Source organism: Schistocerca piceifrons, unplaced genomic scaffold (assembly GCF_021461385.2).
Source record: "Schistocerca piceifrons isolate TAMUIC-IGC-003096 unplaced genomic scaffold, iqSchPice1.1 HiC_scaffold_2171, whole genome shotgun sequence".
Classification (NCBI taxonomy): domain Eukaryota; kingdom Metazoa; phylum Arthropoda; class Insecta; order Orthoptera; family Acrididae; genus Schistocerca; species Schistocerca piceifrons.
In genome coordinates this window covers 2258568-2284649 of record NW_025728088.1, presented here as the reverse complement: position 1 = coordinate 2284649, position 26082 = coordinate 2258568, and positions in this window count along the sequence as shown.

The window sequence follows — 26082 nt, the reverse complement described above, 5'->3', positions numbered from 1 at the left end:
TTGCCACTCCCGTTTACTGTATCCTTCACACCCTCACATTGACGGACGACATAGAAATTGTATCGATTTTCAAAACTGCAGCCTTCATCCCGAATTCATATCAAATGACTTATGTGGCTACATTCACCAAATGGAACCTCTTCTGGGAGGCCAGTAGCTTGTTTCCGATGCACCACTGCCCATTTACTGTAAAACCTCTCACCATCACATTGACAATGCGACACCGAATTTCTGTCTCGATTGAAAACTACAGGCACCATGCCGACTTCTCTCCGAGCGACTAACGCTTCTATAATCACTGCATGGAACCTCCCCTGGGGTGCCAGTTGCTTGTTTCTCTTTTGCCACTCCCGTTTACTGTATCCTTCACACCCTCACATTGACGGACGACACAGAAATTGTATCGATTTTCAAAACTGCAGCCTTCATCCCTAATTCTTATCAAATGACTTACGTGGCTACAATCACCAAATGGAACCTCTCCTGGGAGGCATGTAGCGTGTTTCCGATGCACCACTGCCCATTTACTGTAAAACCTCTCACCATCACATTGACAATGCGACACCGAATTTCTGTCTCGATTGAAAACTACAGGCACCATGCCGACTTCTCTCCGAGCGACTAACGATTCTATAATCACTGTATGAAACCTCTCCTGTGGGTGCCAGTTGCTTGTTTCTGTCTTGCCACTCCGGTTTACTGTATCCTTCACACCCTCACATTGACAGACGACATAGAAATTGTATCTATTTTCAATACTGCAGCCTTCATGCCGAATTCATATCAAATGACTTACGTGGCTACATTCACCAAATGGAACCTCTTCTGGGAGGCCAGTAGCTTGTTTCCGATGCACCACTGCCCATTTACTGTAAAACCTCTCACCATCACATTGACAATGCGACACCGAATTTCTGTCTCGATTGAAAACTACAGGCACCATGCCGACTTCTCTCCGAGCGACTAACGCTTCTATAATCACTGCATGGAACCTCCCCTGGGGTGCCAGTTGCTTGTTTCTGTTTTGCCACTCCCGTTTACTGTATCCTTCACACCCTCACATTGACGGACGACACAGAAATTATATCGATTTTCAAAACTGCAGCCTTAATCCCGAATTCTTATCAAATGACTTACGTGTCTACATTCACCAAATGGAACCTCTCCTGGGAGGCCAGTAGCTTGTTTCAGATGCACCACTGCCCATTTACTGTAAAACCTCTCACCATCACATTGACAATGCGACACCGAATTTCTGTCTCGATTGAAAACTACAGGCACCATGCCGACTTCTCTCTGAGCTACTAATGCGGCTACAGTCACCGCATGGAACCTGTCCTGGGGTGCCAGTTGCTTGTTTCTGTTTTGCCACTCCCGTTTACTGTATCCTTCACACCCTCACATTGACGGACGACACAGAAATTGTATCGATTTTCAAAACTGCAGCCTTCATCACGAATTCTTATCAAATGACTTACGTGGCTACATTCACCAAATGGAACCTCTCCTGGGAGGCCAGTAGCGTGTTTCCGATGCACCACTGCCCATTTGCTGTAAAACCTCTCACTATCACATTGACAATGCGACACCGAATTTCTGTCTCGATTGAAAACTACAGGCACCATGCCGACTTCTCTCCGAGCGACTAACGCTTCTATAATCACTGCATGGAACCTCCCCTGGGGTGCCAGTTGCTTGTTTCTGTTTTGCCACTCCCGTTTACTGTATCCTTCACACCCTCACATTGACGGACGACACAGAAACTGTATCGATTTTCGAAACTGCAGCCTTCATCACGAATTCTTATCAAATGACTTACGTGGCTACATTCACCAAATGGAACCTCTCCTGGGAGGCCAGTAGCGTGTTTCCGATGCACCACTGCCCATTTACTGTAAAACCTCTCACCGTCACATTGACAATGCAACACCGAATTTCTGTCTCGATTGAAAACTACAGGCACCATGCCGACTTCTCTCCGAGCGACTAACGCGGCTACAGTCACCGCATGGAACCGGTCCTAGGGTGCCAGTTCCTTGTTTCTGTTTTGCCATTCCCGTTTACTGTATCCTTCACATCCTCACATTGACGGACGACACAGAAATTGTATCGATTTTCAAAGCTGCAGCCTTCATTTCGAATTCTTATCAAATGACTGACGTGGCTACATTCACCAAATGGAAACGCTGCTGGGAGGCCAGTAGCTTGTTTCCGATGTACCACTGCCCATTTGCTGTAAATCCTCTCACCATCACATTGACAATGCGGCACCGTATTTCTATCTCGATAGAAAACTACAGGCAGCATGCCGACTTCCCTCTGAGCGACTAACGCTTCTATAATCACCACATGGAACCTGTCCTGTGGTGCCAGTTGCTTGTTTCTGTTTTGCCACTCCCGTTTACTGTATCCTTCACATCCTCACATTGACGGACGACACAGAAATTGTATCGATTTACAAAACTGCAGCTTTCATCCCGAATTCTTATGAAATGACTTACGTGGCTACATTCACCAAATGGAACATCTCCTGGGAGGTCAGTAGCTTGTTTTCTATGTACCACTGCCCATTTACTGTAAAACCTCTCACCATCACAGTGGCAATGCGGCACCGAATTTCTATCTCGATTGAAAACTACAGGCACCATGCCGACTTCCCTCCGAGCGACTAACGCTTCTGTAATCACCGCGTGGAACGTCTCCTGTGGGTGCCAGTTCTTGTTTCTGTTTTGCCACTACGTTTACTGTATCCTTCACATCCTCACATTGACGGACGACACAGAAATTGTATCGATTTTCAAAACTGCAGCCTTCATTCCCAATTATTATCAAATGGCTTACGTGGCTACATTCACCAAATGGAAACTCTCCTGGGAGGCCAGTAGCTTGTTTCCGATGTACCACTGCCCATTTACTTTAAAACCTCTCACCATCACATTGACAATGCGGCACCGAATTTCTATCTCGATTGATAACTACAGGCACCATGCCGACTTCCCTCCGAGCGACCAACGCTTCTATAATCACCGCATGGAACCACCCCTTGGGTGCCAGTTGCTTGTTTCTGGTTTGCCACTCCCGTTTACTGTATCCTTCACATCCTCACATTGACGGACGACACAGAAATTCTATCGATTTTCAAAACTGCAGCCTTCATCACGAATTCTTATCAAATGACTTACGTGGCTACATTCACCAAATGGAACCTCTCCTTGGAGGCCAGTAGCGTGTTTCCGATGCACCACTGCCCATTTACTGTAAAACCTCTCACCATCACATTGACAATGCGACACCGAATTTCTGTCTCGATTGAAAACTACAGGCACCATGCCGACTTCTCTCCGAGCGACTAACGCTTCTATTATCACCGCATGGAACCTCCCCTGGTATGCCAGTTGCTGGTTTCTGTTTTGCCACTCCCGTTTACTGTATCCTTCACACCCTCACATTGACGGACGACACAGAAATTGTATCGATTTTCAAAACTGCAGCCTTCATCCCGAATTCTTATCAAATGACTTACGTGGTTACATTCACCAAATGGAACCTCTCCTGGGAGGCCAGTAGCTTATTTCCGATGTACCACTGCCCATTTACTGTAAAACCTCTGACCATCACATTGACAATGCGGCACCGAATTTCTATCTAGATTGAAACCTACAGGCACCATGCCGACTTCCCTCCGAGCGACTAACGCTTCTATAATCACCGCATGGAACCTCTCCTGGGGTGCGATTTTCTTGTTTCTGTTTTGCCACTCGCGTTTACTTTATCCTTCACACCCTCACATTGACGGACGACACAGAAATTGTATCGATTTTCGAAACTGCAGCCTTCATCCCGAATTCTTGTCAAATGACTTGCGTGGCTACATTCACCAAATGGAAACTCTCCTGGGAGGCCAGTAGCTTGTTTCCGATGTACCACTGCCCAATTACTGTAAAACCTCTCACCATCATACTGACAATGCGGAACCGAATTTCTATCTCGATTGAAAACTACAGGCACCATGCCGACTTCCCTCCGAGCGACTAACGCTTCTATAATCACCGCATGGAACCTCTCCTGGGGTGCCAGTTGCTTGTTTCTGTTTTGCCATTCCCGTTTACTGTATCCTTCACACCCTCACATTGACGGACGACCCAGAAATTGTATCGATTTTAAAGACTGCAGCCTTCATCCGGAATTCTTATCAAATGACTTACGTGGCAACATTCACCAAATGGAAACTCTCCTGGGAGGCCAGTAGCTTGTTTCCGATGCACCACTGCCCATTTACTGCAAAACCTCTCACCATCACATTGACAATGCGACACCGAATTTCTGTCTCGATTGAAAACTACAGGCACCATGCCGACTTCTCCGAGCGACTAACGCGGCTACAGTCACCGCATGGAACCGGTCCTAGGGTGCCAGTTCCTGGTTTCTGTTTAGCCACTCCCGTTTACTTTATCCTTCACATCCTCACATTGACGGACGACACAGAAATTGTATCGATTTTCAAAGCTGCAGCCTTCATCCCGAATTCTTATCAAATGACTTACGTGGCTACATTCACCAAATGGAAACTCTCCTGGGAGGCCAGTAGCTTGTTTCCGATGTACCACTGCCCATTTGCTGTAAAACCTCTCACCATCACATTGACAATGCGGCACCGTATTTCTATCTCGATAGAGAACTACAGGCAGCATGCCGACTTCCCTCTGAGCGACTAACGCTTCTATAATCACCACATGGAACCTGTCCTGGTATGCCAGTTGCTTGTTTCTGTTTTGGCACTCCCGTTTACTGTATCCTTCACATCCTCACATTGACGGACGACACAGAAATTGTATCGATTTTCAAAACTGCAGCTTTCATCCCGAATTCTTATCAAATGACTTACGTGGCTACATTCACCAAATGGAACATCTCCTGGGAGGTCAGTAGCTTGTTTCCTATGTACCACTGCCCATTTACTGTAAAACCTCTCACCATGACAGTGGCAATGCGGCACCGAATTTCTATGTCGATTGAAAACTACAGGCACCATGCCGACTTCCCTCCGAGCGACTAACGCTTCTGTAATCACCGGGTGGAACGTCTCCTGTGGGTGCCAGTTGCTTGTTTCTGTTTTGCCACTACGTTTACTGCATCCTTCACATCCTCACATTGACGGACGACACAGAAATTGTATCGATTTTCAAAACTGCAGCCTTCATTCCCAATTATTATCAAATGGCTTACGTGGCTACATTCACCAAATGGAAACTCTCCTGGGAGGCCAGTAGCTTGTTTCCGATGTACCACTGCCCATTTACTTTAAAACCTCTGACCATCACATTGACAATGCGGCACCGAATTTCTATCTCGATTGAAAACTACAGGCACCATGCCGACTTCCCTCCGAGCGACTAACGCTTCTATAATCACAGCATGGAACCTCTCCTGGGGTGCCAGTTGCATGTTTCTGTTTTGCCACTCCCGTTTACTGTATCTTCCACATCCTCACATTGACGGACGACACAGAAATTGTATCGATTTTCGAAACTGCAGCCTTCATCCCCAATTCTTATCAAATGACTTACGTAACTACATTCGCCAAATGGAAACTCTCCTGGGAGTCCAGTAGCTTTTTTCCGATGTACCACTGCCCATTTACTGTAAAACCTATGACCATTACATTGACAATGCGGCACCGAATTTCTATCTCGATTGAAAAGTACAGGCACCATGCCGACTTCACTCCGAGCGACTAACGCTTCTATAATCACAGCATGGAACCTCTCCTGGGGTGCCAGTTGCATGTTTCTGTTTTGCCACTCCCGTTTACTGTATCTTTCACATCCTCACATTGACGGACGACACAGAAATTGTATCGATTTTCGAAACTGCAGCCTTCATCCCCAATTCTTATCAAATGACTTACGAAACTACATTCACCAAATGGAAACTCTCCTGGGAGGCCAGTAGCTTTTTTCCGATGTACCACTGCCCATTTACTGTAAAACCTATGACCATTACATTGACAATGCGGCACCGAATTTCTATTTCGATAGAAAACTACAGGCACCATGCCGACTTCCCTCCGAGCGACTAACGCTTCTATAATCACAGCATGGAACCTCTCCTGGGGTGCCAGTTGCAGGTTTCTGTTTTGCCACTCCCGTTTACTGTATCTTTCACATCCTCACATTGACGGACGACACAGAAATTGTATCGATTTTCGAAACTGCAGCCTTCATCCCAAATTCTTATCAAATGACTTACGTAACTACATTCACCAAATGGAAACTCTCCTGGGAGGCCAGTAGCTTTTTTCCGATGTACCACTGCCCATTTACTGTAAAACCTATGACCATTACATTGACAATGCGGCACCGAATTTCTATCTCGATAGAAAACTACAGGCACCATGCCGACTTCACTCCGAGCGACTAACGCTTCTATAATCACCGCATGGAACCTCTCCTGGGGTGCCAGTTGCATGTTTCTGTTTTGCCACTCCCGTTTACTGTATCTTTCACATCCTCACATTGACGGACGACACAGAAATTGTATCGATTTTCGAAACTGCAGCCTTCATCCCCAATTCTTATCAAATGACTTACGTAACTACATTCACCAAATGGAAACTCTCCTGGGAGGCCAGTAGCTTTTTTCCGATGTACCACTGCCCATTTACTGTAAAACCTATGACCATTACATTGACAATGCGGCACCGAATTTCTATCTCGATAGAAAACTACAGGCACCATGCCGACTTCCCTCCGAGCAACTAACGCTTCTATAATCACAGCATGGAACCTCTCCTGGGGTGCCAGTTGCATGTTTCTGTTTTGCCACTCTCGTTTACTGTATCTTTCACATCCTCACATTGACGGACGACACAGAAATTGTATCGATTTTCGAAACTGCAGCCTTCATCCCCAATTCTTATCAAATGACTTACGTAACTACATTCACCAAATGGAAACTCTCCTGGGAGGCCAGTAGCTTTTTTCCGATGTACCACTGCCCATTTACTGTAAAACCTATGACCATTACATTAACAATGCGGCACCGAATTTCTATCTCGATAGAAAACTACAGGCACCATGCCGACTTCACTCCGAGCGACTAACGCTTCTATAATCACAGCATGGAACCTCTCCTGGGGTGCCAGTTGCATGTTTCTGTTTTGCCACTCCCGTTTACTGTATCTTTCACATCCTCACATTGACGGACGACACAGAAATTGTATCGATTTTCGAAACTGCAGCCTTCATCCCCAATTCTTTTCAAATGACTTACGTAACTACATTCACCAAATGGAAGCTCTCCTGGGAGGCCAGTAGCTTTTTTCCGATGTACCTCTGCCCATTTACTGTAAAACCTATGACCATTACATTGACAATGCGGCACCGAATTTCTATCTCGATAGAAAACTACAGGCACCATGCCGACTTCCCTCCGAGCGACTAACGCTTCTATAATCACAGCATGGAACCTCTCCTGGGGTGCCAGTTGCATGTTTCTGTTTTGCCACGCCCGTTTACTGTATCCTTCACATCCTCACATTGACGGACGACACTGAAATTGTATCCATTTTCGAAACTGCAGCCTTCATCCCCAATTCTTATCAAATGACTTACGTAACTACATTCACCAAATGGAAACTCTCCTGGGAGGCCAGTAGCTTTTTTCCGATGTACCACTGCCCATTTACTGTAAAACCTATGACCATTACATTGACAATGCGGCACCGAATTTCTATCTCGATAGAAAACTACAGGCACCATGCCGACTTCTCTCCGAGCGACTAACGCTTCTATAATCACCGCATGGAACCTCCCCTGGGGTGCCAGTTGCTTGTTTCTGTTTTGCCACTCCCGTTTACTGTATCCTTCACACCCTCACATAGACGGACGAGACAGAAATTTATCGATTTTCAAAACTGCAGTCTTCATCCCGAATTCTTATCAAATGACTTACGTGGCTACATTCACCAAATGGAACCTCTCCTGGGAGGCCAGTAGCTTATTTCCGATGCACCACTGCCCATTTACTGTAAAACCTCTCCCCATCACATTGACAATGCGACACCGAATTTCTGTCTCGATTGAAAACTAGAGGCACCATGCCGACTTCTCTCCGAGCGACTAACGCTTCTATAATCACTGCATGGAACCTCCCCTGGGGTGCCAGTTGCTTGTTTCTGTTTTGCCACTCCCGTTTACTGTATCCTTCACACCCTCACATTGACGGACGACACAGAAATTGTATTGATTTTCGAAACTGCAGCCTTCATCACGAATTCTTATCAAATGACTTACGTGGCTACATTCACCAAATGGAACCTCTCCTGGGAGGCCAGTAGCGTGTTTCCGATGCACCACTGCCCATTTACTGTAAAACCTCTCACCGTCACATTGACAATGCGACACCGAATTTCTGTCTCGATTGAAAACTACAGGCACCATGCCGACTTCTCTCCGAGCGACTAACGCGGCTACAGTCACCGCATGGAACCGGTCCTAGGGTGCCAGTTCCTTGTTTCTGTTTTGCCACTCCCGTTTACTGTATCCTTCACATCCTCACATTGACGGACGACACAGAAATTGTATCGATTTTCAAAGCTGCAGCCTTCATCCCGAATTCTTATCAAATGACTTACGTGGCTACATTCACCAAATGGAAACTCTCCTGGGAGGCCAGTAGCTTGTTTCCGATGTACCTCTGCCCATTTACTGTAAAACCTATGACCATTACATTGACAATGCGGCACCGAATTTCTATCTCGATAGAAAACTACAGGCACCATGCCGACTTCCCTCCGAGCGACTAACGCTTCTATAATCACAGCATGGAACCTCTCCTGGGGTGCCAGTTGCATGTTTCTGTTTTGCCACGCCCGTTTACTGTATCTTTCACATCCTCACATTGACGGACGACACAGACATTGTATCGATTTTCAAAACTGCAGCCTTCATTCCCAATTATTATCAAATGGCTTACGTGGCTACATTCACCAAATGGAAACTCTCCTGGGAGGCCAGTAGCTTGTTTCCGATGTACCACTGCCCATTTACTTTAAAACCTCTCACCATCACATTGACAATGCGGCACCGAATTTCTATCTCGATTGAAAACTACAGGCACCATGCCGACTTCCCTTCGAGCGACCAACGCTTCTATAATCACCGCATGGAACCACTCCTTGGGTACCAGTTGCTTGTTTCTGGTTTGCCACTCCCGTTTACTGTATCTTTCACATCCTCACATTGACGGACGACACAGAAATTGTATCGATTTTCGAAACTGCAGCCTTCATCCCCAATTCTTATCAAATGACTTACGTAACTACATTCACCAAATGGAAACTCTCCTGGGAGGCCAGTAGCTTTTTTCCGATGTACCACTGCCCATTTACTGTAAAACCTATGACCATTACATTGACAATGCGGCACCGAATTTCTATCTCGATTGAAAACTACAGGCACCATGCCGACTTCACTCTGAGCGACTAACGCTTGTATCTATAATCACTGTGCGGAACCTCTCCTGGGGTGCCAGTTGCTTGTTTCTGTTTTGCCACTCCCGTTTACTGTATCCTTCACACCCTCACATTGACGGACGACACAGAAATTGTATCGATTTTCAAAACTCTAGCCTTCATCCCGAATTCTTATCAAATGACTTACGTGGCTACATTTACCAAAAGGAAACTCTGCTGGGAGGCCAGTAGCCTGTTTCCGATGTACCACTGCCCATTTGCTTTAAAAACTCTGACCATCACATTGACAATGCGGCACCGAATTTCTATCTCGATTGAAAACTACAGGCACCATGCCGACTTCCCTCCGAGCGACAAACGCTTCTATAATCACTGCATGGAACCTCTCCTGGGGTGCCAGTTGCTTGTTTCTGTCTTGCCACTCCCGTTTGCTGTATCCTTCACACCCTCACATTGACGGACGACACAGAAATTGTATCGATTTTCAAAAATGCAGCCTTCATCGCGAATTCCTATCAAATGACTTACGTGGCTACATTCACCAAATGGAAACTCTCCTGGGAGGCCAGTAGCTTTTTTCCGATGTACCACTGCCCATTTACTGTAAAACCTATGACCATTACATTGATAATGCGGCACGAATTTCTATCTCGATTGAAAGCTACAGGCACCATGCCGACTTCTCTCCGAGCGACTATCGTGGCAACAGTCACCGCATGGAACCTGTCCTGGGGTGCCAGTTGCTTGTTTCTGTTTTGCCACTCCCGTTTACTGTATCCTTCACATCCACACATTGATGGACAACACAGAGATTGTATCGACTTTCAAAACTGCAGCCTTCATCCCGATTTCTTATCAAATGACTTATGTGGATACATTCACCAAATGGAAACTCTCCTGGGAGGCCAGTAGCTTGTTTCCGATGTACCACTGCCCATTTACTGTAAAACCTCTCACCATCACATTGACAATGCGGCACCGAATTTCTATCTCGATTGAAAACTACAGGCACCATGCCGACTTCTCTCCGAGCGACTAACGCTTATATAATCACCGCATGGAACCTCTCCTGGGGTGCCAGTTGCTTGTTTCTGTCTTGCCACTCCCGTTTACTGTATCCTTCACATCCTCATATTGACGGACGACACAGAAATTGTATCGATTTTCAAAACTGCAGCCTTCATCCCGAATTCTTATCAAATGACTTACGTGGCTACATTCACCAAATGGAACATCTCCTGGGAGGTCAGTAGCTTGTTTCCTATGTACCACTGCCCTTATACTGTAAAACCTCTCACCATTACATTGACAATGCGGCACCGAATTTCTATCTCGATTGAATACTACAGGCACCATGCCGACTTCTCTCCGAGCGACTATCGTGGCAACAGTCACCGCATGGAATCTGTCCTGGGGTGCCAGTTGCTTGTTTCTGTTTTGCCACTCCCGTTTACTGTATCCTTCACATCCTCACATTGACGGACGACACAGAAATTGTATCGATTTTCAAAGCTGCAGCCTTCATCCCGAATTCTTATCAAATGACTTACGTGGCTACATTCACCAAATGGAAACTCTCCTGGGAGGCCAGTAGCTTGTTTCCGATGAACCACTGCCTAGTTACTGTAAAACCTCTCAACATCACATTGACAATGCGGCACCGAATTTCTATCTCGATTGAAAACTACAGGCACCATGCCGACTTCACTCCGTGCGACTAACGCTTCTATAATCACCGCATGGAACCTCTCCTGGGGTGCCAGTTGCTTGTTTCTGTTTTGCCACTCCCGTTTACTGTATCCTTCACATCCTCACATTGATGGACGACACAGAAATTGTATCGACTTTCAAAACTGCAGCCTTCATCCCGAATTCTTATCAAATGACTTACGTGGATACATTCACCAAATGGAAACTCTCCTGGGAGGCCAGTAGCTTGTTTCCGATGTACCACTGCCCATTTACTCTAAAACCTCTCACCATCACATTGACAATGCGGCACCGAATTTCTATCTCGATTGAAAACTACAGGTACCATGCCGACTTCCCTCCTGAGCGACTAATGCTTATATAATCACCGCATGGAACCTCTCCTGGGGTGCCAGTTGCTTGTTTCTGTTTTGCCACTCCCGTTTACTGTATCCTTCACACCCTCACATTGACGGACGACACAGAAATTGTATCGATTTTCAAAACTGCAGCCTTCATCCCGAATTCTTATCAAATGACTTACGTGGCTACATTCACCAAATGGAACCTCTCCTGGTAGGCCAGTAGCGTGATTCCGATGCACCACTGCCCATTTACTGTAAAACCTCTCACCATCACATTGACAATGCGACACCGAATTTCTGTCTCGATTGAAAACTACAGGCACCATGCCGACTTCTCTCCGAGCGACTAACGCTTCTATAATCACTGCATGGAACCTCTCATGGGGGTGCCAGTGGCTTGTTTCTGTTTTGCCACTCCCGTTTACTGTATCCTTCACACCCTCACATTGACGGACGACACAGAAATTGTATCGATTTTCAAAACTGCAGCTTTCATCCCGAATTCTTATCAAATGACTTACGTGGCTACATTCACCAAATGGAACCTCTCCTGGGAGGCCAGTAGCTTGTTTCCGATGCACCACTGCCCATTTACTGCAAAACCTCTCACCATCACATTGACAATGCGACACCGAATTTCTGTCTCGATTGAAAACTACAGGCACCGTGCCGACTTCTCTGCGAGCGACTAACGCGGCTACAGTCACCGCATGGAACCCCTCCTGGGGTGCCAGTTGCTTGTTTCTGTTTTGCCACTCCCGTTTACTGTATCCTTCACACCCTCACATTGACGGACGACACAGAAATTGTATCGATTTTCGAAACTGCAGCCTTCATCCCGAAATCTTATCAAATGACTTGCATGGCTACATTCACCAAATGGAAACTCTCCTGCGAGGCCAGTAGCTTGTTTCCGATGTACCACTGCCCAATTACCGCAAAACCTCTCACCATCACATTGACAATGCGACACCGAATTTCTGTCTCGATTGAAAGCTACAGGTACCATGCCGTCTTCTCTCCGAGCGAATAACGATTCTATAATCACTGCATGGAACCTCTCCTGTGGGTGCCAGTTGCTTGTTTCTGTCTTGCCACTCGGGTTTACTGTATCCTTCACACCCTCACATTGACGGATGACATAGAAATTGTATCGATTTTCAAAACTGCAGACTTCATCCCGAATTCATATCAAATGACTTACGTGGCTACATTCACCAAATAGAACCTCTTCTGGGAGGCCAGTAGCTTGTTTGCGATGCACCACTGCCCATTTACTGTAAAACCTCTCACCATCACATTGAAAATGCGACACCGAATTTCTGTCTCGATTGAAAACTACAGGCACCATGCCGACTTCCCTCCGAGCGACTAACGCTTCTATAATCACTGCATGGAACCTCCCCTGGGGTGCCAGTTGCTGGTTTCTGTTTCGCCACTCCCGTTTACTGTATCCTTCACACCCTCCCATTGACGGACGACACAGAAATTGTATCGATTTTCAAAACTGCAGCCGTCATCCCGAATTCTTATCAAATGACTTACGTGGCTACATTCACCAAATGGAACCCCCTGGGAGGCCAGTTGCTTGTTTCCGATGCACCACTGCACCACTGCCCATTTACTGTAAAACCTCTCACCATCACATTGACAATGCGACACCGAATTTCTGTCTCGATTGAAAACTACAGGCACCATGCCGACTTCTCTCCGAGCGACTAACGCTTCTATAATCACCGCATGGGACCTCTCATGGGGGTGCCAGTTGCTTGTTTCTGTTTTGCAACTCCCGTTTACTGTATCTTCCACACCCTCACATTGACGGACGACACAGAAATTGTATCGATTTTCAAAACTGCAGCTTTCATTCCGAATTCTTATCAAATGACTTACGTGGCTACATTCACCAAATGGAACCTCTCCTGGGAGGCCAGTAGCTTGTTTCCGATGCACCACTGCCCATTTACTGCAAAACCTCTCACCATCACATTGACAATGCGACACCGAATTTCTGTCTGGATTGAAAACTACAGGCACCATGCCGACTTCTCTCCGAGCGACTAACGCGGCTACAGTCACCGCATGGAACACCTCCTGTGGTGCCAGTTGCTTGTTTCTGTTTTGCCACTCCCGTTTACTGTATCCTTCACACCCTCACATTGACGGACGACACAGAAATTGTATCGATTATCAAAACTGCAGCTTTCATCCCGAATTCTTATCAAATGACTTACGTGGATACATTCACCAAATGGAAACTCTCCTGGGAGGCCAGTAGCTTGTTTCCGATGTACCACTGCCCATTTGCTGTAAAATCTCTCACCATCACATTGACAATGCGACACCGAATTTCTGTGTCGATTGAAAACTACAGGCACCATGCCGACTTCTCTCCGAGCGACTAACGCGGCTACAGTCACCGCATGGAACCCCTCCTGGAGTGCCAGTTGCTTGTTTCTGTTTTGCCACTCCCGTTTACTGTATCCTTCACACCCTCACATTGACGGACGACACAAAAATTGTATCGATTTTCAAAACTGCAGCTTTCATCCCGAATTCTTATCAAATGACTTACGTGGATACATTCACCAAATGGAAACTCTCCTGGGAGGCCAGTAGCTTGTTTCCGATGTACCACTGCCCATTTACTGTAAAACCTCTCACCATCACATTGACAATGCGACACCGAATTTCTGTCTCGATTGAGAACTACAGGCACCTTGCCGACTTCTCTCCGAGCGACTAACGCGGCTACAGTCACCGCATGGAACCCCTCCTGGGGTGCCAGTTGCTTGTTTCTGTTTTGCCACTTCAATTTACTGTATCCTTCACACCCTCACATTGACAGACGACACAGAAATTGTATCGATTTTCAAAACTGCAGCTTTCATCCCGAATTCTTATCAAATGACTTACGTGGATACATTCACCTAGTGGAAACTCTCCTGGGAGGCCAGTAGCTTGTTTCCGATGTACCAGTGCCCATTTACTGTAAAACCTCTCACCATCACATTGAAAATGCGACACCGAACTTCTGTCTCGACTGAAAACTACAGGCTCCATGCCGACTTCTCTCCGAGCGACTAACGCTTCTATAATCACTGCATGGAACCTCTCCTGGGGTGCCAGTTGCTTGTTTCTGTTTTGCCACTCCCGTTTACTGTATCCTTCACACCCTCACATTGACGGACGACACAGAAATTGTATCGATTTTCAAAACTGCACCCTTCATCCCGAATTCTTATCAAATGACTTACGTGGCTACATTCACCAAATGGAACCTCTCCTGGGAGGCATGTAGCGTGTTTCGATGCACCACTGCCCATTTACTGTAAAACCTCTCACCATCACATTGACAATGCGACACCGAATTTCTGTCTCGATTGAAAACTACAGGCACCATGCCGACTTCTCTCCGAGCGACTAACGCTTCTATAATCACTGCATGGAACCTCTCATGGGGGTGCCAGTTGCTTGTATCTGTTTTGCCACTCCCGTTTACTGTATCCTTCAAACCCTCACATTGACGGACGACACAGAAATTGTATCGATTTTCAAAACTGCAGCTTTCATCCCGAATTCTTATCAAATGACTTACGTGGCTACATTCACCAAATGGAACCTCTCCTGGGAGGCCAGTAGCTTGTTTCCGATGCACCACTGCCCATTTACTGTAAAACCACTCACCATCACATTGACAATGCAACACCGAATTTCAGTCTCGATTGAAAACTACAGGCACCATGCCGTCTTCTCTCCGAGCGACTAACGCGGCTACAGTCACCGCATGGAACCCCTCCTGGGATGCAAGTTGCTTGTTTCTGTTTTGCCACTCCCGTTTACTGTATCCTTCACACCCTCACATTGACGGACGACACAGAAATTGTATCGATTTTCAAAACTGCAGCTTTCATCCCGAATTCTTATCAAATGACTTACGTGGCTACATTCACCAAATGGAACCTCTCCTGGGAGGCCAGTAGCTTGTTTCCGATGCACCATTGCCCATTTACTGCAAAACCTCTCACCATCACATTGACAATGCGACACCGAATTTCTGTCTCGATTGAAAACTACAGGCACCATGCCGACTTCTCTCCGAGCGACTAACGCGGCTACAGTCACCGCATGGAACCCCTCCTGGGGTGCCAGTTCTTGTTTCTGTTTTGCCACTCCCGTTTACAGTATCCTTCACACCCTCACATTGACGGACGACACAGAAATTGTATCGATTTTCAAAACTGCAGCTTTCATCCTGAATTCTTATCAAATGAATTACGTGGCTACATTCACAAAATGGAACCTCTCCTGGGAGGCCAGTAGCTTGTTTCCGATGCACCACTGCCCATTTACTGCAAAACCTCTCACCATCACATTGACAATGCGACACCGAATTTCTGTCTCGATTGAAACCTACAGGCACCATGCCGACTTCCCTCCGAGCGTCTAACGCTTCTATAATCACCGCATGGAACCTCTCCTTGGGTGCCAGTTCGTTGTTTCTGTTTTGCCACTCGCGTTTACTGTATCCTTCACACCCTCACATTGACGGACGACACAGAAATTGTATCGATTTTCGAAACTGCAGCCTTCATCCCGAATTCTTATCAAATGACTTGCGTGGCTACATTCACCAAATGGAAACTCTCCTGGGAGGCCAGTAGCTTGTTTCCGATGTACCACTGCCCAATTACTGTAAAACCTCTCACCATCACATTGACAATGCGACACCGAATTTCAGTCTCGATTGAAAACTACAGGCACCATGCCGTCTTCTCTCCGAGCGGCTAACGCGGCTACAGTCACCGCATGGAACCCCTCCTGGGATGCAAGTTGCTTGTTTCTGTTTTGCCACTCCCGTTTACTGTATCCTTCACACCCTTACATTGACGGACGACACAGAAATTGTATCGATTTTCAAAACTGCAGCTTTCATCCCGAATTCTTATCAAATGACTTACGTGGCTACATTCACCAAATGGAACCTCTCCTGGGAGACCAGTAGCTAGTTTCCGATGCACCACTGCCTATTTACTGCAAAACCTCTCACCATCACATTGACAATGCGACACCGAATTTCTGTCTCGATTGAAAACTACAGGCACCATGCCGACTTCTCTCCGAGCGACTAACGCGGCTACAGTCACCGCATGGGACCCCTCCTGGGGTGCCAGTTCCTTGTTTCTGTTTTGCCACTCGCGTTTACTGTATCCTTCACACCCTCACATTGACGGATGACACAGAAAATTTATCGATTTTCGAAACTGCAGCCTTCATACCGAATTCTTATCAAATGACTTGCGTGGCTACATTCACCAAATGGAAACTCTCCTGGGAGGCCAGTAGCTTGTTTCCGATGTACCACTGACCAATTACTGTAAAACCTCTCACCATCACATTGACAATGCGACACCGAATTTCTGTCTCGATTGAAAACTACAGGGACCATGCCGACTTCTCTCCGAGCGACTAACGCTTTATAATCACTGCATGGAACCTCTCCTGGGGTGCCAGTTGCTTGTTTCTGTTTTGCCACTCCCGTTTACTGTATCCTTCACACCCTCACATTGACGGACGACACAGAAATGTATCGAATTTCAAAACTGCAGCCTTCATCCCGAATTCTTATCAAATGACTTACGTGGCTACATTCACCAAATGGAACCTCTCCTGGGAGGCATGTAGCGTGTTTCCGATGTACCACTGCCCATTTACTGTACAACATCTCACCATCACATTGACTATGCGACACCGAATTTCTGTCTCGATTGAAAACTACAGGCACCATGCCGACTTCTCTCCGAGCGACTAACGCTTCTATAATCACTGCATGGAACCTCTCCTGGGGTGCCAGTTGCTTGTTTCTGTCTTGCCACTCCCGTTTACTGTATCCTTCACACCCTCACATTGACGGACGACACAGAAATTGTATCGATTTTCAAAACTGCAGCCTTCATCCCGAATTCTTATCAAATGACTTACGTGGCTACATTCACCAAATGGAACCTCTCCTGGGAGGCCAGTAGCTTATTTCCGATGCACCACTGCCCATTCACTGTAAAACCTCTCACCATCACATTGACAATGCGACACCGAATTTCTGTCTCGATTGAAAGCTACAGGTACCATGCCGTCTTCTCTCCGAGCGACTAACGCTTCTATAATCACTGCATGGAACCTCTGCTGGGGTGCCAGTTGCTTGTTTCTGTCTTGCCACTGCCGTTTGCTGTATCCTTCACACCCTCACATTGACGGACGACACAGAAATTGTATCGATTTTCAAAATTGCAGCCATCATCCCGAATTCTTATCAAATAATTTACGTGGCTACATTCACCAAATGGAAACTCTCCTGGGGGCCAGTAGCTTGTTTCCGATGCACCACTGCCCAATTACTGCAAAACCTCTCACCATCACATTGACAATGCGACACCGAATTTCTGTCTCGATTGAAAACTACAGGTACCATGCCGTCTTCTCTCCGAGCGACGAACGCTTCTATAATCACTGCATGGAACCTCTGCTGGGGTGCCAGTTGCTTGTTTCTGTCTTGCCACTCCCGTTTGATGTATCCTTCACACCCTCACATTGACGGACGACACAGAAATTGTATCGATTTTAAAAACTGCAGCCTTCATCCCGAATTCTTATCAAATGACTTACGTGGCTACATTCACCAAATGGAACCTCTCCTGGGAGGCATGTAGAGTGTTTCCGATGCACCACTGCCCATTTACTGTAAAACCTCTCACCATCACATTGACAATGCGACACCGAATTTCTGTCTCGATTGAAAACTACAGGCACCATGCCGACTTCTCTCCGAGCGACTAACGCTTCTATAATCACTGCATGGAACCTCCCCTGGGGTGCCAGTTGCTTGTTTCTGTTTTGCCACTCCCGTTTACTGTATCCTTCACACCCTCACATTGACGGACGACACAGAAATTGTATCGATTTTCAAAACTGCAGCCTTCATCCCGAATTCTTATCAAATGACTTACGTGGCTACATTCACCAAATGGAACCTCTCCTGGGAGGCCAGTAGCTTGTTTCCGATGCACCACTGCCCATTTACTGCAAAACCTCTCACCATCACATTGACAATGCGACACCGGATTTCTGTCTGGATTGAAAACTACAGGCACCATGCCTACTTCTCTCCGAGCGACTAACGCGGCTACAGTCACCGCATGGAACCTCTGCTGGGGTGCCAGTTGCTTGTTTCTGTTTTGCCACTCCCGTTTACTGTATCCTTCACACCCTCACATTGACGGACGACACAGAAATTGTATCGATTTTCAAAACTGCAGCTTTCATCCCGAATTCTTATCAAATGACTTACGTGGATACATTCACCAAATGGAAACTCTCCTGGGAGGCCAGTAGCTTGTTTCCGATGTACCACTGCCCATTTGCTGTAAAACCTCTCACCATCACATTGACAATGCGACACCGAATTTCTGTGTCGATTGAAAACTACAGGCACCATGCCGACTTCTCTCCGAGCGACTAACGCGGCTACAGTCACCGCATGGAACCCCTCCTGGGGTGCGAGTTGCTTGTTTCTGTTTTGCCACTCCCGTTTACTGTATCCTTCACACCCTCACATTGACGGACGACACAGAAATTGTATCGATTTTCAAAACTGCAGCTTTCATCCCGAATTCTTATCAAATGACTTACGTGGATGCATTCACCAAATGGAAACTCTCCTGGGAGGCCAGTAGCTTGTTTCCGATGTACCACTGCCCATTTACTGTAAAACCTCTCACCATCACATTGACAATGCGACACCGAATTTCTGTCTCGATTGTAAACTACAGGCACCATGCCGACTTCTCTCCGAGCGACTAACGCGGCTACAGTCACCGCATGGAACCCCTCCTGGGGTGCCAGTTGCTTGTTTCTGTTTTGCCACTTCCGTTTACTGTATCCTTCACACCCTCACATTGACGGACGACACAGAAATTGTATCGATTTTCATAACTGCAGCTTTCATCCCGAACTCTTATCAAATGACTTACGTGGATACATTCACCAAGTGGAAACTCTCCTGGGAGGCCAGTAGCTTGTTTCCGATGTACCACTGCCCATTTACTGTAAAACCTCTCACCATCACATTGACAATGCGACACCGAACTTCTGTCTCGACTGAAAACTACAGGCTCCATGCCGACTTCTCTCCGAGCGACTAACGCTTCTATAATCACTGCATGGAACCTCTCCTGGGGTGCCAGTTGCTTGTTTCTGTTTTGCCACTCCCGTTTACTGTATCCTTCACACCCTCACATTGACGGACGACACAGAAATTGTATCGATTTTCAAAACTGCACCCTTCATCCCGAATTCTTATCAAATGACTTACGTGGCTACATTCACCAAATGGAACCTCTCCTGGGAGGCATGTAGAGTGTTTCCGATGCACCACTGCCCATTTACTGTAAAACCTCTCACCATCACATTGACAATGCGACACCGAATTTCTGTCTCGATTGAAAACTACAGGCACCATGCCGACTTCTCTCCGAGCGACTAACGCTTCTATAATCACTGCATGGAACCTCCCCTGGGGTGCCAGTTGCTTGTTTCTGTTTTGCCACTCCCGTTTACTGTATCCTTCACACCCTCACATTGACGGACGACACAGAAATTGTATCGATTTTCAAAACTGCAGCCTTCATCCCGAATTCTTATCAAATGACTTACGTGGCTACATTCACCAAATGGAACCTCTCCTGGGAGGCCAGTAGCTTGTTTCCGATGCACCACTGCCCATTTACTGCAAAACCTCTCACCATCACATTGACAATGCGACACCGGATTTCTGTCTGGATTGAAAACTACAGGCACCAAGCCGACTTCTCTCCGAGCGACTAACGCGGCTACAGTCACCGCATGGAACCTCTGCTGGGGTGCCAGTTGCTTGTTTCTGTTTTGCCACTCCCGTTTACTGTATCCTTGACACCCTCACATTGACGGACGACACAGAAATTGTATCGATTTTCAAAACTGCAGCTTTCATCCCGAATTCTTATCAAATGACTTACGTGGATACATTCACCAAATGGAAACTCTCCTGGGAGGCCAGTAGCTTGTTTCCGATGTACCACTGCCCATTTGCTGTAAAACCTCTCACCATCACATTGACAATGCGACACCGAATTTCTGTGTCGATTGAAAACTACAGGCACCATGCCGACTTCTCTCCGAGCGACTAACGCGGCTACAGTCACCGCATGGAACCCCTCCTGGGGTGCCAGTTGCTTGTTTCTGTTTTGCCACTCCCGTTTACTGTATCCTTCACACCCTCACATTGACGGACGACACAGAAATTGTATCGATTTTCAAAACTGCAGCTTTCATCCCGAATTCTTATCAAATGACTTACGTGGATACATTCACCAAATGGAAACTCTCCTGGGAGGCCAGTAGCTTGTTTCCGATGTACCACTGCTCATTTACTGTAAAACCTCTCACCATCACATTGACAATGCGACACCGAATTTCTGTCTCGATTGTAAACTACAGGCACCATGCCGACTTCTCTCCGAGCGACTAACGCGGCTACAGTCACCGCATGGAACCCCTCCTGGGGTGCCAGTTGCTTGTTTCTGTTTTGCCACTTCCGTTTACTGTATCCTTCACACCCTCACATTGATAGACGACACAGAAATTGTATCGATTTTCATAACTGCAGCTTTCATCCCGAACTCTTATCAAATGACTTACGTGGATACATTCACCAAGTGGAAACTCTCCTGGGAGGCCAGTAGCTTGTTTCCGATGTACCACTGCCCATTTACTGTAAAACCTCTCACCATCACATTGACAATGCGACACCGAACTTCTGTCTCGACTGAAAACTACAGGCTCCATGCCGACTTCTCTCCGAGCGACTAACGCTTCTATAATCACTGCATGGAACCTCTCCTGGGGTGCCAGTTGCTTGTTTCTGTTTTGCCACTCCCGTTTACTGTATCCTTCACACCCTCACATTGACGGACGACACAGAAATTGTATCGATTTTCAAAACTGCAGCCTTCATCCCGAATTCTTATCAAATGACTTACGTGGCTACATTCACCAAATGGAACCTCTCCTGGGAGGCATGTAGCGTGTTTCCGATGCACCACTGCCCATTTACTGTAAAACCTCTCACCATCACATTGACAATGCGACACCGAATTTCTGTCTCGATTGAAAACTACAGGCACCATGCCGACTTCTCTCCGAGCGACTAACGCTTCTATAATCACTGCATGGAACCTCTCATGGGGGTGCCAGTTGCTTGTATCTGTTTTGCCACTCCCGTTTACTGTATCCTTCAAACCCTCACATTGACGGACGACACAGAAATTGTATCGATTTTCAAAACTGCAGCTTTCATCCCGAATTCTTATCAAATGACTTACGTGGCTACATTCACCAAATGGAACCTCTCCTGGGAGGCCAGTAGCTTGTTTCCGATGCACCACTGCCCATTTACTGTAAAACCTCTCACCATCACATTGACAATGCGACACCGAAATTCAGTCTCGATTGAAAACTACAGGCACCATGCCGTCTTCTCTCCGAGCGACTAACGCGGCTACAGTCACCGCATGGAACCACTCCTGGGATGCAAGTTGCTTGTTTCTGTTTTGCCACTCCCGTTTACTGTATCCTTCACACCCTCACATTGACGGACGACACAGAAATTGTATCGATTTTCAAAACTGCAGCTTTCATCAAGAATTCTTATCAAATGACTTACGTGGCTACATTCACCAAATGGAACCTCTCCTGGGAGGCCAGTAGCTTGTTTCCGATGCACCACTGCCCATTTACTGCAAAACCTCTCACCATCACATTGACAATGCGACACCGAATTTCTGTCTCGATTGAAACCTACAGGCACCATGCCGACTTCCCTCCGAGCGTCTAACGCTTCTATAATCACCGCATGGAACCTCTCCTTGGGTGCCAGTTCCTTGTTTCTGTTTTGCCACTCGCGTTTACTGTATCCTTCACACCCTCACATTGAAGGACGACACAGAAATTGTATCGATTTTCGAAACTGCAGCCTTCATCCCGAATTCTTATCAAATGACTTGCGTGGCTACATTCACCAAATGGAAACTCTCCTGGGAGGCCAGTAGCTTGTTTCCGATGTACCACTGCCCAATTACTGTAAAACCTCTCACCATCGCATTGACAATGCGACACCGAATTTCTGTCTCGATTGAAAACTACAGGGACCATGCCGACTTCTCTCCGAGCGACTAACGCTTTATAATCACTGCATGGAACCTCTCCTGGGGTGCCAGTTGCTTGTTTCTGTTTTGCCACTCCCGTTTACTGTATCCTTCACACCCTCACATTGACGCACGACACAGAAACTGTATCGATTTTCAAAACTGCAGCCTTCATCCCGAATTCTTATCAAATGACTTACGTGGCTACATTCAAAAAATGGAACCTCTCCTGGGAGGCATGTAGCGTGTTTCCGATGTACCACTGCCCATTTACTGTAAAACCTCTCACCATCACATTGACTATGCGACACCGAATTTCTGTCTCGATTGAAAACTACAGGCACCATGCCGACTTCTCTCCGAGCGACTAACGCTTCTATAATCACTGCATGGAACCTCTCATGGGGGTGCCAGTTGCTTGTATCTGTTTTGCCACTCCCGTTTACTGTATCCTTCACACCCTCACATTGACGGACGACACAGAAATTGTATCGATTTTCAAAACTGCAGCTTTCATCCCGAATTCTTATCAAATGACTTACGTGGCTACATTCACCAAATGGAACCTCTCCTGGGAGGCCAGTAGCTAGTTTCCGATGCACCACTGCCTATTTACTGCAAAACCTCTCACCATCACATTGACAATGCGACACCGAATTTCTGTCTCGATTGAAAACCACAGGCACCATGCCGACTTCTCTCCGAGCTACTAACGCGGCTACAGTCAACGCATGGGACACCTCCTGGGGTGCCAGTTCCTTGTTTCTGTTTTGCCACTCGCGTTTACTGTACCCTTCACACCCTCACATTGACGGATGACACAGAAAATGTATCGATTTTCGAAACTGCAGCCTTCATACCGAATTCTTATCAAATGACTTGCGTGGCTACATTCACCAAATGGAAAATCTCCTGGGAGGCCAGTAGCTTGTTTCCGATGTACCACTGACCAATTACTGTAAAACCTCTCACCATCACATTGACAATGCGACACCGAATTTCTGTCTCGATTGAAAACTACATGGACCATGCCGACTTCTCTCAGAGCGACTAACGCTTTATAATCACTGCATGGAACCTCTCCTGGGGTGCCAGTTGCTTGTTTCTGTTTTGCCACTCCCGTTTACTGTATCCTTCACACCCTCACATTGACGGACGACACAGAAATGTATCGAATTTCAAAACTGCAGCCTTCATCCCGAATTCTTATCAAATGACTTAAGTGGCTACATTCACCAAATGGAACCTCTCCTGGGAGGCATGTAGCGTGTTTCCGATGTACCACTGCCCATTTACTGTAAAACCTCTCACCATCACATTGACTATGCGACACCGAATTTCTGTCTCGATTGAAAACTACAGGCACCATGCCAACTTCTCTCCGAGCGACTAACGCTTCTATAATAAGTGCATGGAACCTCTCCTGGGGTGCCAGTTGCTTGTTTCTGTCTTGCCACTCCCGTTTGCTGTATCCTTCACACCCTCACATTGACGGACGACAGAGAAATTGTATCGATTTTCAAAACTGCAGCCTTCATCCCGAATTCTTATCAAATGACTTACGTGGCTACATTCACCAAATGGAACCTCTCCTGGGAGGCCAGTAGCTTGTTTCCGATGCACCACTGCCCATTTACTGCAAAACCTCTCACCATCACATTGACAATGCGACACCGAATTTCTGTCTCGATTGAAACCTACAGGCACCATGCCGACTTCCCTCCGAGCGTCTAACGCTTCTATAATCACCGCATGGAACCTTTCCTTGGGTGCCAGTTCCTTGTTTCTGTTTTGCCACTCGCGTTTACTGTATCCTTCACACCCTCACATTGAAGGACGACACAGAAATTGTATCGATTTTCGAAACTGCAGCCTTCATCCCGAATTCTTATCAAATGACTTGCGTGGCTACATTCACCAAATGGAAACTCTCCTGGGAGGCCAGTAGCTTGTTTCCGATGTACCACTGCCCAATTACTGTAAAACCTCTCACCATCGCATTGACAATGCGACACCGAATTTCTGTCTCGATTGAAAACTACAGGGACCATGCCGACTTCTCTCCGAGCGACTAACGCTTTATAATCACTGCATGGAACCTCTCCTGGGGTGCCAGTTGCTTGTTTCTGTTTTGCCACTCCCGTTTACTGTATCCTTCACACCCTCACATTGACGCACGACACAGAAACTGTATCGATTTTCAAAACTGCAGCCTTCATCCCGAATTCTTATCAAATGACTTACGTGGCTACATTCAAAAAATGGAACCTCTCCTGGGAGGCATGTAGCGTGTTTCCGATGTACCACTGCCCATTTACTGTAAAACCTCTCACCATCACATTGACTATGCGACACCGAATTTCTGTCTCGATTGAAAACTACAGGCACCATGCCGACTTCTCTCCGAGCGACTAACGCTTCTATAATCACTGCATGGAACCTCTCATGGGGGTGCCAGTTGCTTGTATCTGTTTTGCCACTCCCGTTTACTGTATCCTTCACACCCTCACATTGACGGACGACACAGAAATTGTATCGATTTTCAAAACTGCAGCTTTCATCCCGAATTCTTATCAAATGACTTACGTGGCTACATTCACCAAATGGAACCTCTCCTGGGAGGCCAGTAGCTTGTTTCCGATGCACCACTGCCCATTTACTGCAAAACCTCTCACCATCACATTGACAATGCGACACCGAATTTCAGTCTCGATTGAAAACTACAGGCACCATGCCGTCTTCTCTCCGAGCGACTAACGCGGCTACAGTCACCGCATGGAACCCCTCCTGGGATGCAAGTTGCTTGTTTCTGTTTTGCCACTCCAGTTTACTGTATCCTTCACACCCTTACATTGACGGACGACACAGAAATTGTATCGATTTTCAAAACTGCAGCTTTCATCCCGAATTCATATCAAATGACTTACGTGGCTACATTCACCAAATGGAACCTCTCCTGGGAGGCCAGTAGCTAGTTTCCGATGCACCACTGCCTATTTACTGCAAAACCTCTCACCATCACATTGACAATGCGACACCGAATTTCTGTCTCGATTGAAAACCACAGGCACCATGCCGACTTCTCTCCGAGCTACTAACGCGGCTACAGTCAACGCATGGGACACCTCCTGGGGTGCCAGTTCCTTGTTTCTGTTTTGCCACTCGCGTTTACTGTACCCTTCACACCCTCACATTGACGGATGACACAGAAAATGTATCGATTTTCGAAACTGCAGCCTTCATACCGAATTCTTATCAAATGACTTGCGTGGCTACATTCACCAAATGGAAAATCTCCTGGGAGGCCAGTAGCTTG